Here is a 15148-nt window from a genome sequence, read left to right as displayed (position 1 = left end):
TGTTTCAGTTAATGACTGTGTTTCAACCTACAGTACATGAAAAATAAGATCATTATCACCTGTTTGGTATGATTGGTTAATCATGCACCTGTCTATAATCCTACAAAATCCCTGAGTTTGTGCAATTGTACATAGGTGTGACCAAATCAATGTCTGGTCACACCAAACATTGATTTGATTTACATTTCTCTTCTGTTCATTTACTTCGCGTTTTGTTAATTGATAAAAATAAACTATTAACAGTTCTATATTTCAAAGCATTCTTACTTTGCATACATTTTTCCACACTTGCCTAAAGCTTTTACAGAGTATTGTATATTTATATTTACTGTGCAGGTGGTCTAATCTGGCAGTGGCATGGGGACAGCAGTATATCCTGCAATTTCTGTACATGTTATGAAAAACCTCATTGGCAGCTGTAGTTCTCCTGACTTGTCAATACTGTCGGCCTTCTTTTTTTTTTTCATTAATTTGCATAAAAATAGGAAGTGGTGAATGTCTGTTCCTACTGCTAGTTCCCTTTCAAAACCATACATGTCGGTGTCAGCAGAAATCAAGTTTTTGTAAAAATGTTACCTGACAAGAATATTACAAAGTGTTTTTCTCTTTTTCTATATTAACGTTTTCTACTTTAGTCATAGAAACATAGAATTAGAAACAGAATTTGTGAGGAGCAATGCTAAACAATATAGTAATGAGAGAAACTACAGTATGGGGTGGGAAATACATGGGTAATTGATTAATGCAATTTATTCTATTTTATGCAAAATTGTTCCAAGCAACCTTTGGTGTAACCCCTTTGGTGACCATTGTCATATTGTATTAGTCTTCCATACTTTTGTATATGAATGATAGATATTTAAATGTTTTTCTTTTTGGTCTCACAAGAAATTAAAATCTGAAAAACCTGCAAGTATGTAAAACATTTTGTATAAAATTTATAGCACAATTTTCTTATATACATCATAAAGAGCAGAAGAGTCTTGTTGTCCAATACTTATTGTACAGAAAAATTTGATTTTAATATAATATTTATTACATATATAATAGCAATCAAAATAAATTCCATTATTACTGAAGCAACATTTGGAGTGTTATAAATGACTGTATATTTTTCTACATATTAGTTGTTTTAATATGAGTACTATGGATCATAGTAAAGCTAAATTAAAATCTTGACCTTAGATCAGGGGCGACCAGACTTTTACACTCTGTGATCTACTTTCAAAGCTGAAAGTCTTTCGTGATCTACCAAGCAGCCACATTTGGAGAGGGTCATGGTGTGCCAGAAGTGGGGGCGTGACTTCACAGCAAGTGGCGTGGGGACTGTTCTGCCCAAATCACACTTTGGCCCAGACAGTAAAAAATCCAAACACATTGTCCTGTTTCCCCCCCACCCCCACCCCAGGAAAACAAAAAAAAATTGTCCCTCACGTAAAAAAATAGAACCTACTTTAAATTGCCTCAGTTCCCCACTGAAGACTGACTTGACCTGTCTGAGAGGAGCTCCCAGTTCATCCTTGCCCTCAGCAACGGACGTCACCAGCAGCAGCTTCAGTGCAGGCCCACCAGTCGTTATCTGTCCATTGTGCCGGTGGCAGCCACACTGCGCCCCCTTTTGGGTTTGGCACCCTTGACTGATCCCTGGCCCTGCGGGCCCCTTTACACAGCTCTCTGGCATCGGAGCAATGGGTGCTGTTACAGGTGACACCCTTAACCAATAAGAATCATCCTAACTCTTATTGGCTATTGTAGTCAGTGATAGCCGACAGAGACAACCGCGGATTCAGTTAGCAGTGACTGCGGTTAGGAGCAGCTGAGCTAGCCAATAAGAATCAGCCTTATTCTTATTGGCTACTACTGAACATCCACAGCGATTGACAATTCAAGTGTCTGCAGTAGATTGCGATTGACGTTTTGGCCACCACTGTATTCGACCTTACTTGCCTACTCTTCCAGAAGGTGCTGGTGACTCCTGCACCCCTGGAAGATTGGGTGGATGTCCTGTCCACTTCCACCTGGAGAAGAGCAACTAAAAGTCAGCAAGTGTGCTTTAGATATAAATAAGAATTTAATAAAGAGCTGTAACTGACACCACAGAAAAGAACAATAATCTTTTTCGTAATTATTTCTCATGTAATGTCATACTAATATGTTTTCCTTTTGGAGACGTTTTCCTTTGGAGATATGGGCAGCTGAATTCCAGAACAAATTTTACACAATGGATTTTTTGGCCTACTTTAGCTTCATACTGTCAAAAAAGTACTTTTTGTAAGCCTGGAGGCAGCAATTTTTTTTTTTTTAAATTGGCATCAAAAGTTGTATAAGCATATGTGCACTTTCACACCTTATGCTTATCTGCCACAGCAATTACTTTAACAATACTGATTGTGCACCACGGAGTCAGTGACAGTTTCACCTACTTCATCTACCAGGGCCACAACTTCTTTACTATTGCATATATGTGAACTGAAACTTTACCAAAGTTAGTTCTACATATATACCAACCTTCATGCAAAAGTTCAACAAAATCGGAGGTGGTCAAGTGGGGACGCTTGGTCCACTTAACATGGAATGACCCAGTAGCATTAGGGAGAGATTAAAGAGAAGAGAGGTAGTTTGGGGAAGACCAGAGAGGAGAAGGTTGCAATAGACAAAATAAAAGATGATGAGAGAATATACAAGTGTTTTGATTGTGCCAAGGAAGAGAAAAGGGAGATGTTCCATTGATGAAACTGACAGAAGTTTGGGGTGAATGAGATTAAATTTTCAAGGTTGGTGCCCAGGCAGCAGACTTGATAAATTGAGGAGATTATGGTATTGTCAAGCTTGAGAAGTATTGTCAAGAAGAGAGAGCGAATACACAGAAATGTGAGAGAGGTCAGAGTGATTGAAAAGAGTGGAGAAGAAGTGGAGGAAGAGGTTGACAAGTTTTGGATGACAAACAAACATATGGATGGCAGTTGATTTAAGGCAATGAGTAAAAATTTATGCCGATTATTGTTGGTGCTGTACACTAGATTGACCATGTTTAATCAACAGTTAATAGGTTGACACTAGATCGTCGACAGGTAATAGGTTGACAATGTCAAATGGTTGACAGGGACAATAGGTCCACTGACAAATGGTTGACAGTGCAGAAGGCCAACAAAATCAAAAGGTTGACAGGTTCAAATGGTCAACACATGTTTTTGTTGTAATTTAACCCTAACCCTCCACCAACTGTTCCCTCTGTGTTGACAATTTTTGTGTTGACCATTTGAACATGTTGACCTTTTAACCCTGTTGACCTACACATTTGTCAGTCGACCTTTGTCCTTTTCATCCTCTTGACCAGGTCGACCTATTGCCTGTCAACCATTTGGAGTCAACCTATTGACTGTCGAATCAAACATTTGTCAATCTTTCACCTAGTTACAATTGTTGAGACCAGACAGGGCCTTTAAATTGATTCTGTTGCCAAAACACCTAGTTTGAGGAGGAGGAGGAGGAGGAGGAGGAGGATGACGGCGTCGGGGGAATTTGGGGTAAAGCAACCCCCGTGGAGTTTAGGGTACTTACCATCCGTAGTTTGGTTTCTGAACAGCGGGATCTAACCTGTGGCTTTTCAGCCACCGGCATATAATATGGTTATAGCAAAAGGAAAAAAGAAGGCTCTCTTTTTGGGGCACTCTTTGTATATAATTGTTAAAGATAAAGATAAAATTTAACATTTATTAGGTCCATTAAAATAAAAACTTAAAGGTATATAAGGACAATACAAAACACTACAAAACAAAAATACATATATTTGCAATCAATGAATATCGTGTCCTGAGGTATAGGTGAATTCAAATACTTTTTCTAATAAATGAGGATATGGTATAAATTATACAGTGGAAACACTGCATCCACACAGATTCCTTCTATTGGTTTGATAATTCACCATTAGGACATTTATGCGACATCAAGAAAGAATAGCGAAAAGCCAAGTCAATATGTTGAATATGTTCATAAACCTCCAATATTTGTCTTTGCAAGGGTTATGCAAAAAATCAGCAATACTATATACCATAAAATAATTGGTGCAGAGTAATCAGTATCCATGCACATTAATATACATAAAACTTCATATAGGAACAACTTAATGATGTTTTTAAGTGTGCTTGTATAAATAAGCAAGCATGTGAGATTACATCAGTTCCTTAGTCTGTAGTTCCTTAAATAAATTGACCAATCATCTTATCCACAACATTTGTGGAGTCTGCAGTTATCCAGGTATAGCAATGAATAAACAGGCAAAGTTATGACATTCTGAAGTGCAGACACGGCGGTCTGCGTAATGATGCAGTTACCCTTGAGATGAGACAGGATGGAGGGGAATGGTCGGCTAGTGCACTAGTCCGGCCAGATTCATCTTGGTCACTGGACGAGCGTTTCGTCCGCTATAGGCTTGTTCACCATCGCATGCAGTGCAGGAGCTCTGCTCTTACCTTTTGTACACGTCCTCCTGTCAGTGTCCCGATCACATGATTGCGGGACATCTATTTTCATTGGCTCTGTCTCCCACGTGATCACCTGTCCTGGTCACATGTGTCAACAGAGCCATCTGGTGTCTATCATGCTATTAGAGACAAGATATCAGTCTCCTGTTTGTATGAGATTAACTCCTGCAGTGCTGGTCTACACAGGGTTGCACTGGCTGATAATCACAGTGCATAGCGCGGAGTATGATATAATATTAAGGCAAAATTATACTATTGTCTTTCTAATAAGGATGGAAATTAATTATAAGTGAAAGGATACATAAAATATATTCATTAAGTAGATCATATGTGTTATCTGATCAATGTGAGGATTATCCTTACATAAGCGCACTTATTCAGTGCTGGTGGAATTTTGTAGCACATGTAGATAGTACATACCATCCTATTCATAGGAGAGATGGATAATCTTAGGTATCATATACACAATAGTAGTGATGAGCTTGTGAAGTTAGTAGTAAAGATACAAGATTAACTTCTAAGTTGCTATATAGCTGATAGTCACAATACATAAGTCATCCTAGGAAGGTATAAAGTAGTTGTATTGTGCAAATAATCCACTGTTCTTGTCTATATAATAAAGGTGGGTTGTAAGTGAAAAAATGTATACACGACTTTGGATATTTTTGTCATATACTATGAATAATGCTGACCAGAGAACATATAAGAGTTTTAATCTAAAGGCACCTATTAGATACCGGTCAGGTATTTACCGCATAATGTTAACCATATATAGATGAGGAGAAAGACAACAATGAATTCCATATATTATGAGGTAATGATGGATGGATCATACTTATGTGTTGTATTAATGGCATATTGGGAGTAGTACGGGGAACATATGTATAGGGTCCCAAACCCAGAGGTAAACAGATTAGACTATGCTGTGAGAAGGTGGCACCATATGGTTGGCACAGGCGACAGCTGCTGCATGCCATTATATCATGTATTGAATGGCACGTGAGCGTATCATCTGTGCAATTAGGTGTCTGAATGAGTACATTGGGTATCTGCTGTTACATTGTATCAGCCGAAGGAAAACCTGTTGATACCATTTCAGGACTCCTCCCTGAAAGTCTATAATGAGAGTACCCATATAGGAGTAATAAAGTTAGAGATAGATCTTACTGCAGTGGCTGTTGCCCAAGTTACTTTCCATCATATGTCCAGATGTACATTGGTGATTGATAAACATTGGGGTCATGCATGGAGTAAGTTGAAGAAAGAAATAACAATGTGACTTCCATTAGTACTGGTAGGAAGACTGCTCTGTTGCTTATAGCATTGCAGAGTCACAATTCCTATTTTCCTGTAGGTGTCACATGTGGAAAAGAAGATATCTCTGAACCCAGAGAGATATTGGTGCTAGTGAGTAGTGCCTTGAATAGTAAGGAATTAAATAGTGTGGGTGTATAAATGTAAAACAGTGTATAAAGAAAATGATATATGGTTTGATATATCATTTGTCCTGAGGGATTCCACTAATTATATGTGACCTTATCGTGAGTTTAATTTACTGTGAAGATCTAACTTAAGATCTTATTGGAAGTGTTATTTGTGTAAGGGTGAGATATATGGTCAGAAATTATGTGACCAAATGATGCCAGTGAAAAAAGGAAATAATAGTTATTAGATTCCTAGGTTATGGCGATAGCGTAAGATATAATAAATGCTATTGGACCAAAGAAATATGGTAAGTTGATCTCTGTGCTAAGAGAAAATTATACTGTGTGACGATAAGAGTGTTAATTGTTTATCCATGTAGAAATAAATAAATGAAAGAATAAATAACCCCATTAAAGAGTTTAAGTAGTTGATTAAATAAAGGCACTATAATTTATATACTCATTTAGACCATCAGGGTTTAATGCTCCCAATTTGAAAGTCCAGGCACTCTCTTTTTTTTTTTTTAAGTAACTCCTGTATCATGTCTCCTCCACGTATACCAAGACTGATTTTCTCTAGGCCAAAACATTTAAAGTCCTGGTTGGATCCTTGATGGTATCTTAGGAAGTGTCGGGCTACCGAAGTTAGATTTCTGTGTTTTTCCAAGTCCGAGGATGCATTTCTAATGGAACCAATGTGTTCCAGGATTCTGTGTTTAAGTGCTCTAGATGTCATACCAACATATTTTTTATTACAACTGCACATTATGCAGTATATCACCCCTACCGCATTGCAGTTCATGAAATTTTTTCTATATAAAGTTTGGCCAAATTTGTTAGTCTTTAAGATGAATTGGCATGCTTTGCAAGCGCCACATGGAAAGGTTCCTTTTAGTTTCGCTGGCCTTGGTGGGTTTTTGATGAAATTACTTCTTACCAGCCCATCACGTAGATTTTTGGATCGTCTCCAGCTCATAGAGACCTTATCATCAAGAATTTTTGATAGGTCTCTGTCAAGATGTAGAGTATGCCAATGTTTTTGTATGATTTCCTGCATCTGTCTCCATTCTTGACAGAAGTCGCCGACAAAGCGGAGTTTATCTGGGGTCTTCTTAACTGTATTATCTTTGGTTGGAAAGATTAGGGACTCCCTTGGTATATCAGATGTAATTTTTTTGGCTCTTTTAATCAACCTTTTACTGTAATCTCTTTCCAGAAGTCTCTCAGTAAGTTCTATACACTTTTCCTCAAAAATCTTTTTGTCGGAGCTGTTGCGTCTTATTCTAAGGAATTCCCCTTTGGGTAGATTTTCTATAGTAGGTGGAAAGTGTGCACTGGTTTGATGTAGAAGATTATTTGTTGCAGTTTCCTTTCGGAATAGTTCTGTTTGAATCATGCCGGTGGGATCTTTGTATATTCTTAGATCCAGGAAGGGAACTGATTGGTGACTGATGTGGTGCCTCAGTTTCAGATTTATGGAATTGATATTTAGGCTTCCAATGAATGACATCAGGGAGTCTTCATCACCTTCCCAGATCATGATGATGTCATCTATGTATCTCCACCATGCGGTTACGTGTTTCGTAAAGTTGTCATTTTTGTCACAGAATACAATGTCTTTCTCCCACCATCCCAGGAATAGATTTGCGTAGGTCGGGGCACATGCTGCCCCCATAGCTGTTCCCCTAATTTGGAGATAATGCTGATCACCGAATGTAAAACTATTTCTAGTTAGTACGAACTCCAGTAGTTCCATCAGGAAGTGGTGGAAATCATTATACCCTTCCATCATTAAGAAGTATTTTACTGCATTCATTCCTAGTGCATGTTCTATGCTGGTATATAGAGGTTCTATATCCAGCGTCACTAGTAGGTGTTGTTCATCCAGTCTTACATCATTTAATTTTCGCAGTACATCTGCTGTGTCCTGGACATAAGATGGTAGGCCCAGGATATGATGTCTCAGATGTAAGTCAATGAATTTTCCAACTTTTTCTGATACTCCCCCTATCCCAGACACAATGGGTCTTCCTGGTGGTTCAGAGAGGTTTTTGTGTACTTTTGGGAGAAGGTAAAATGTTGGTGTTTTGGGGTATGGTATTTTGAGATATTCGTATTCTTGTTTACGAATTGTCCCATCCGAAAAGGCTTTGTCCAATATCCTATTAAGGATTATGTTGGAATTGTCAGTAGGATTAAATATAATTCTTCTATAACACTTTGTATCCTCCAATTGACCTAGAGCTTCCTTAATGTATAGATCTGTAGGCCAAATCACGATGTTGCCCCCATTGTCCGAGGGCTTAATGACTACATCTTGCCATTTATTCATCTCTTTAAGTGTTTTTATTTCCTGGTCATATTACCATATATTCATTTTTGCTTCTTCCTACTTTGATTATGTAGGGTATCAAGATCGCGAGATACCAATTCCTGAAAGATTCTAACTTCTGGGCATATTTGTTCCTGGGGAAACAAATCTGATTTATTTTTACACATTGGTCGTTGTAGTGGATTGGGTGTTGTTATTAATGTGTTCTCTTCCTCCAATTCTTCCAACATATTCAATGCCATTTTTTCTTCTTCTGTTAGACAGTGTAAAGGTGACTGAGAGCTTGTCATTGATACTTCCATATTCTCCATCATTCTTTCTTGATTCGAAAAGAACTTTTTGAGGAGTAATTTTCGTCCAAATAATTTAAGATCTTTTTCCCACATGAATCTATTAAAAGATTTTGTTGGTGATAAAGTTAAACCTTTCTCTAAGATTTTTATTTCACAATCATTTTGCCCAGTCTACAAGCAAAGATACAGCTGGGGCCAAGTCTAACATGGTCAGACTGCAATCATTGGCCAACTGCCATGAGAATGTTCCCAACATATGTTGGGTTGGGATTGGAAATAGTTTTGCCCAACTAAATCTAAAACTATCTTAACAACTCAAATGGCTATTGAAGTCACAGTGTGTACACTTATATAGTAGTGTGTGAGAATGAATTTAGTAGCTCTTTTATATGGTCACTTAAATTACTATTTCAAAGCAACATTTCTCAAGCAACATATAAAACATACAAAACAAACTATAAAGTTTATATATATATATAAGATTATTTACATAAAGTATTTGTAAATGTTCCTAAAAACATTAGGAACATTTGCACTTCTCAATATTAAACATTGCTAAGAATAGTGGACTTGTAAAAATAAAGTTCAGAACTAACACAGAAGTAGCAGTATTGACCTTAAAAAAGTAAGCTACAAACTGTGTAAAGAAGATTGGTCTGTTGGCTAGCATAAAATGTCTAAGTATACTCACAAAATACAAGTAAGATAAAGGAGACTAGAAAAGAGTTAAACCTTGTAGGTGAAAAGTAGAAAAATAACTTCAGCATCCATTATTGGAGAATTGCAGAATGCTGGAATTGTGAACATTTTCAAATGTATAGGTAGCAGAGGTAGCACAGTATCAGAGTTCACTTCTCAAGACAAAGTAAAATGCACATTTTTCTTATTTTCTCTAAGTAAATTAAATTGCAAAGTATTTAATATTTCTTCAGATACCTAATAGAAAATTCTAAAATATCTATTTAGCAAAACGTAAGTATTAGGTGATTAATAAATGATGATGAAAATCGAGCCAGACGGAACATATTAAAGTCTGAACTTATCCACACCTATTGAAGTGTAAGTAGAGTGGTGTTAACCTTAGATACAGGGAGTACTTGCTAATGTTATATGGACACGTGTTTAACCACACAGATCAGTACTCGTCATATTCACAGGTAGCAGGGGTATCAGAAACAGAGCAGGAGGGTCCTGCAGGAGTGGTTCTCTAGGCTGAGCAAGGTGATTCTCAGTTGCTTTTCGCACCAACTCAGCGGCCTTAACTTGCTCTACCTTTGCTGTAATCAGTTTGTCAGTTGCAGAGTCAAAATCTAAGATCTCTTCACCAAAACACAAGGTGACGTGGTAATTAGGTGGTATCCCTCCTTCAGTTCTGTAAATGTCCAGCTCTCTCAGGAACTTGTTGGTGTCAAATAGTTGTACATATTTTTCTCTTTCCAGCTTGTTAATAGTTTCTTCATTATCCACACATGACACAGTCCAGAATATGCGTCCTGAACATGATTTCTGGTGCTGAGCGTAGATTCCTTGTGAGGTACTGGCCACCATGACCCCAGCTTGAAGGAAGGTCAGAAGGTCAGCTGTATGCCTGCGTACTTCTTCGACAAGCCTATCATCTGGGGTGGGAAGGAGCACTTGCCCCCAGCCAAGTGTTCATGCGGGACCCTAGCTGACAATTTGCACGCTCCACTACCGACCAAGCACTGTGACACCTCAACGCCACTATATATCACTGTAACTTTCATGTCTGTATATTTCATATGTGAAGGTTGTACTGGGGGAGACAGAGTAGCGATAGGTGTATTAGGACTGAATGACTCATAGTTAGGGTTAGTCTGGTTGAAATTCGGTATATCAGTGTTGCTTGTGTCACTTCCAATCCCAGAATCCTCTGGAGAAATGGAGCTGGTGACTTCTGAAATGTGAACTTCCAATTTGATCTGAGACTTCCTTTCTGCTTGTTCTACTTCATCAGATGAGGTACTCCTTGAATCTGCAGTGCTCTTCCTCTTCCGGCCTGTTCTCTCAGTAGGTGCAATCACTTGCTCTTCTGGCGGAACAATCTTATAAACCTTGAAAGTTTCAAAAATATCTAGTTTGGATTTCTCTGGGAGCTCCTGGAATTCTGGGCTCTTGTTCAGAGCACAATGAAGCCTCGTCTTCCATGTAGCTGCATCTACCTTTTCTCCACCTTAGTATTTGTTCTTGTACACAGCCCATGCCTTAAAGACTGCAGCGTCTTCATCATGGCGGAAGTCTTGTTTCCCCGCATGTTTCCATGGGATTCGGAAACTAATTTTCTGATCATCTTCCCATTTAAGTCCAGGAAACTTTCCACTTTCAATCTGTTCCACTAGCCATGGCTTCAGTTTCCGTGTTGGGCGTGCACGACGAGAAGCCATCTTCCACCTGTGTATCTTGTGGGATTTCCACTCTCGGAATCACTAGTTTCTCCGTATCTTCTCTCCCCGCCCCCGGTCTCTCGATCTCAGTCACCACCGCCCCCAGGTTCAGCATTGAATATGTTGGAAGAATTGGAGGAAGAGAACACATTAATAACAACACCCAATCCACTACAACGACCAATGTGTAAAAATAAATCAGATTTGTTTCCCCAGGAACAAATATGCCCAGAAGTTAGAATCTTTCAGGAATTGGTATCTCGCGATCTTGATACCCTACATAATCAAAGTAGGAAGAAGCAAAAATGAATATATGGTAATATGACCAAGAAATCAAAACACTTAAAGAGATGAATAAATGGCAAGATGTAGTCATTAAGCCCTCGGACAAAGGGGGCAACATCGTGATTTGGCCTACAGATCTATACATTAAGGAAGCTCTAGGTCAATTGGAGGATACAAAGTGTTATAGAAGAATTATATTTAATCCTACTGACAATTCCAACATAATCCTTAATAGGATATTGGACAAAGCCTTTTCGGATGGGACAATTCGTAAACAAGAATACGAATATCTCAAAATACCATACCCCAAAACACCAACATTTTACCTTCTCCCAAAAGTACACAAAAACCTCTCTGAACCACCAGGAAGACCCATTGTGTCTGGGATAGGGGGAGTATCAGAAAAAGTTGGAAAATTCATTGACTTACATCTGAGACATCATATCCTGGGCCTACCATCTTATGTCCTGGACACAGCAGATGTACTGCGAAAATTAAATGATGTAAGACACACTTTCCACCTACTATAGAAAATCTACCCAAAGGGGAATTCCTTAGAATAAGACGCAACAGCTCCGACAAAAAGATTTTTGAGGAAAAGTGTATAGAACTTACTGAGAGACTTCTGGAAAGAGATTACAGTAAAAGGTTGATTAAAAGAGCCAAAAAAATTACATCTGACATACCAAGGGAGTCCCTAATCTTTCCAACCAAAGATAATACAGTTAAGAAGACCCCAGATAAACTCCGCTTTGTCGGCGACTTCTGTCAAGAATGAAGACAGATGCAGGAAATCATACAAAAACATTGGCATACTCTACATCTTGACAGAGACCTATCAAAAATTCTTGATGATAAGGTCTCTATGAGCTGGAGACGATCCAAAAATCTACGTGATGGGCTGGTAAGAAGTAATTTCATCACAAACCCACCAAGGCCAGCGAAACTAAAAGGAACCTTTCCATGTGGCGCTTGCAAAGCATGCCAATTCATCTTAAAGACTAACAAATTTGGCCAAACTTTATATATAAAAAATTTCATGAACTGCAATGCGGTAGGGGTGATATACTGCATAATGTGCAGTTGTAATAAAAAATATGTTGGTATGACATCTAGAGCACTTAAACACAGAATCCTGGAACACATTGGTTCCATTAGAAATGCATCCTCGGACTTGGAAAAACACAGAAATCTAACTTCGGTAGCCCGACACTTCCTAAGATACCATCAAGGATCCAACCAGGACTTTAAATGTTTTGGCCTAGAGAAAATCAGTCTTGGTATACGTGGAGGAGACATGATACAGGAGTTACTTAAAAAAAAAAAAAGAGAGTGCCTGGACTTTCAAATTGGGAGCATTAAACCCTGATGGTCTAAATGAGTATATAAATTATAGTGCCTTTATTTAATCAACTACTTAAACTCTTTAATGGGGTTATTTATTCTTTCATTTATTTATTTCTACATGGATAAACAATTAACACTCTTATCGTCACACAGTATAATTTTCTCTTAGCACAGAGATCAACTTACCATATTTCTTTGGTCCAATAGCATTTATTATATCTTACGCTATCGCCATAACCTAGGAATCTAATAACTATTATTTCCTTTTTTCACTGGCATCATTTGGTCACATAATTTCTGACCATATATCTCACCCTTACACAAATAACACTTCCAATAAGATCTTAAGTTAGATCTTCACAGTAAATTAAACTCACGATAAGGTCACATATAATTAGTGGAATCCCTCAGGACAAATGATATATCAAACCATATATCATTTTCTTTATACACTGTTTTACATTTATACACCCACACTATTTAATTCCTTACTATAAAAGGCACTACTCACTAGCACCAATATCTCTCTGGGTTCAGAGATATCTTCTTTTCCACATGTGACACCTACAGGAAAATAGGAATTGTGACTCTGCAATGCTATAAGCAACAGAGCCGTCTTCCTACCAGTACTAATGGAAGTCACATTGTTATTTCTTTCTTCAACTTACTCCATGCATGACCCCAATGTTTATCAATCACCAATGTACATCTGGACATATGATGGAAAGTAACTTGGGCAACAGCCACTGCAGTAAGATCTATCTCTAACTTTATTACTCCTATATGGGTACTCTCATTATAGACTTTCAGGGAGGAGTCCTGAAATGGTATCAACAGGTTTTCCTTCGGCTGATACAATGTAACAGCAGATACCCAATGTACTCATTCAGACACCTAATTGCACAGATGATACGCTCACGTGCCATTCAATACATGATATAATGGCATGCAGCAGCTGTCACCTGTGCTAACCATATGGTGCCACCTTCTCACAGCATAGTCTAATCTGTTTACCTCTGGGTTTGGGACCCTATACATATGTTCCCCGTACTACTCCCAATATGCCATTAATACAACACATAGGTATGATCCATCCATCATTACCTCATAATATATGGAATTCATTGTTGTCTTTCTCCTCATCTATATATGGTTAACATTATGCGGTAAATACCTGACCGGTATCTAATAGGTGCCTTTAGATTAAAACTCTTATATGTTCTCTGGTCAGCATTATTCATAGTATATGACAAAAATATCCAAAGTCGTGTATACATTTTTTCACTTACAACCCACCTTTATTATATAGACAAGAACAGTGGATTATTTGCACAATACAACTACTTTATACCTTCCTAGGATGACTTATGTATTGTGACTATCAGCTATATAGCAACTTAGAAGTTAATCTTGTATCTTTACTACTAACTTCACAAGCTCATCACTACTATTGTGTATATGATACCTAAGATTATCCATCTCTCCTATGAATAGGATGGTATGTACTATCTACATGTGCTACAAAATTCCACCAGCACTGAATAAGTGCGCTTATGTAAGGATAATCCTCACAATGATCAGATAACACATATGATCTACTTAATGAATATATTTTATGTATCCTTTCACTTATAATTAATTTCCATCCTTATTAGAAAGACAATAGTATAATTTTGCCTTAATATTATATCATACTCCGCGCTATGCACTGTGATTATCAGCCAGTGCAACCCTGTGTAGACCAGCACTGCAGGAGTTAATCTCATACAAACAGGAGACTGATATCTTGTCTCTAATAGCATGATAGACACCAGATGGCTCTGTTGACACATGTGACCAGGACAGGTGATCACGTGGGAGACAGAGCCAATGAAAATAGATGTCCCGCAATCATGTGATCGGGACACTGACAGGAGGACGTGTACAAAAGGTAAGAGCAGAGCTCCTGCACTGCATGCGATGGTGAACAAGCCTATAGCGGACGAAACGCGCGTCCAGTGACCAAGATGAATCTGGCCGGACTAGTGCACTAGCCGACCATTCCCCTCCATCCTGTCTCATCTCAAGGGTAACTGCATCATTACGCAGACCGCCGTGTCTGCACTTCAGAATGTCATAACTTTGCCTGTTTATTCATTGCTATACCTGGATAACTGCAGACTCCACAAATGTTGTGGATAAGATGATTGGTCAATTTATTTAAGGAACTACAGACTAAGAACTGATGTAATCTCACATGCTTGCTTATTTATACAAGCACACTTAAAAACATCATTAAGTTGTTCCTATATGAAGTTTTATGTATATTAATGTGCATGGATACTGATTACTCTGCACCAATTATTTTATGGTATATAGTATTGCTGATTTTTTGCATAACCCTTGCAAAGACAAATATTGGAGGTTTATGAACATATTCAACATATTGACTTGGCTTTTCGCTATTCTTTCTTGATGTCGCATAAATGTCCTAATGGTGAATTATCAAACCAATAGAAGGAATCTGTGTGGATGCAGTGTTTCCACTGTATAATTTATACCATATCCTCATTTATTAGAAAAAGTATTTGAATTCACCTAT

The 15148-nt window shown here is 38.0% G+C and overlaps 1 protein-coding gene and 1 pseudogene across 2 annotated transcripts in view; one reads left to right on the top strand and one right to left on the bottom strand.

Annotated features, from left to right (window-relative positions):
- The window catches only part of RNASET2 (ribonuclease T2), a 214086-nt gene that overhangs the window by 22555 nt on the left and 176383 nt on the right, over positions 1 to 15148 (top strand). The gene's annotated exons all lie outside the window — the stretch shown is intronic.
- LOC148513629 (interferon regulatory factor 8-like) lies at positions 9656 to 10935 on the bottom strand (annotated as a pseudogene).

This window comes from Taudactylus pleione, unplaced genomic scaffold, assembly GCF_031769625.1.
Source record: "Taudactylus pleione unplaced genomic scaffold, aTauple2 ptg000275l, whole genome shotgun sequence".
Lineage (NCBI taxonomy): Eukaryota > Metazoa > Chordata > Amphibia > Anura > Myobatrachidae > Taudactylus > Taudactylus pleione.
Note: the sequence above shows the minus strand (reverse complement) of the source record. Positions and strands in the feature narration are given on the sequence as shown.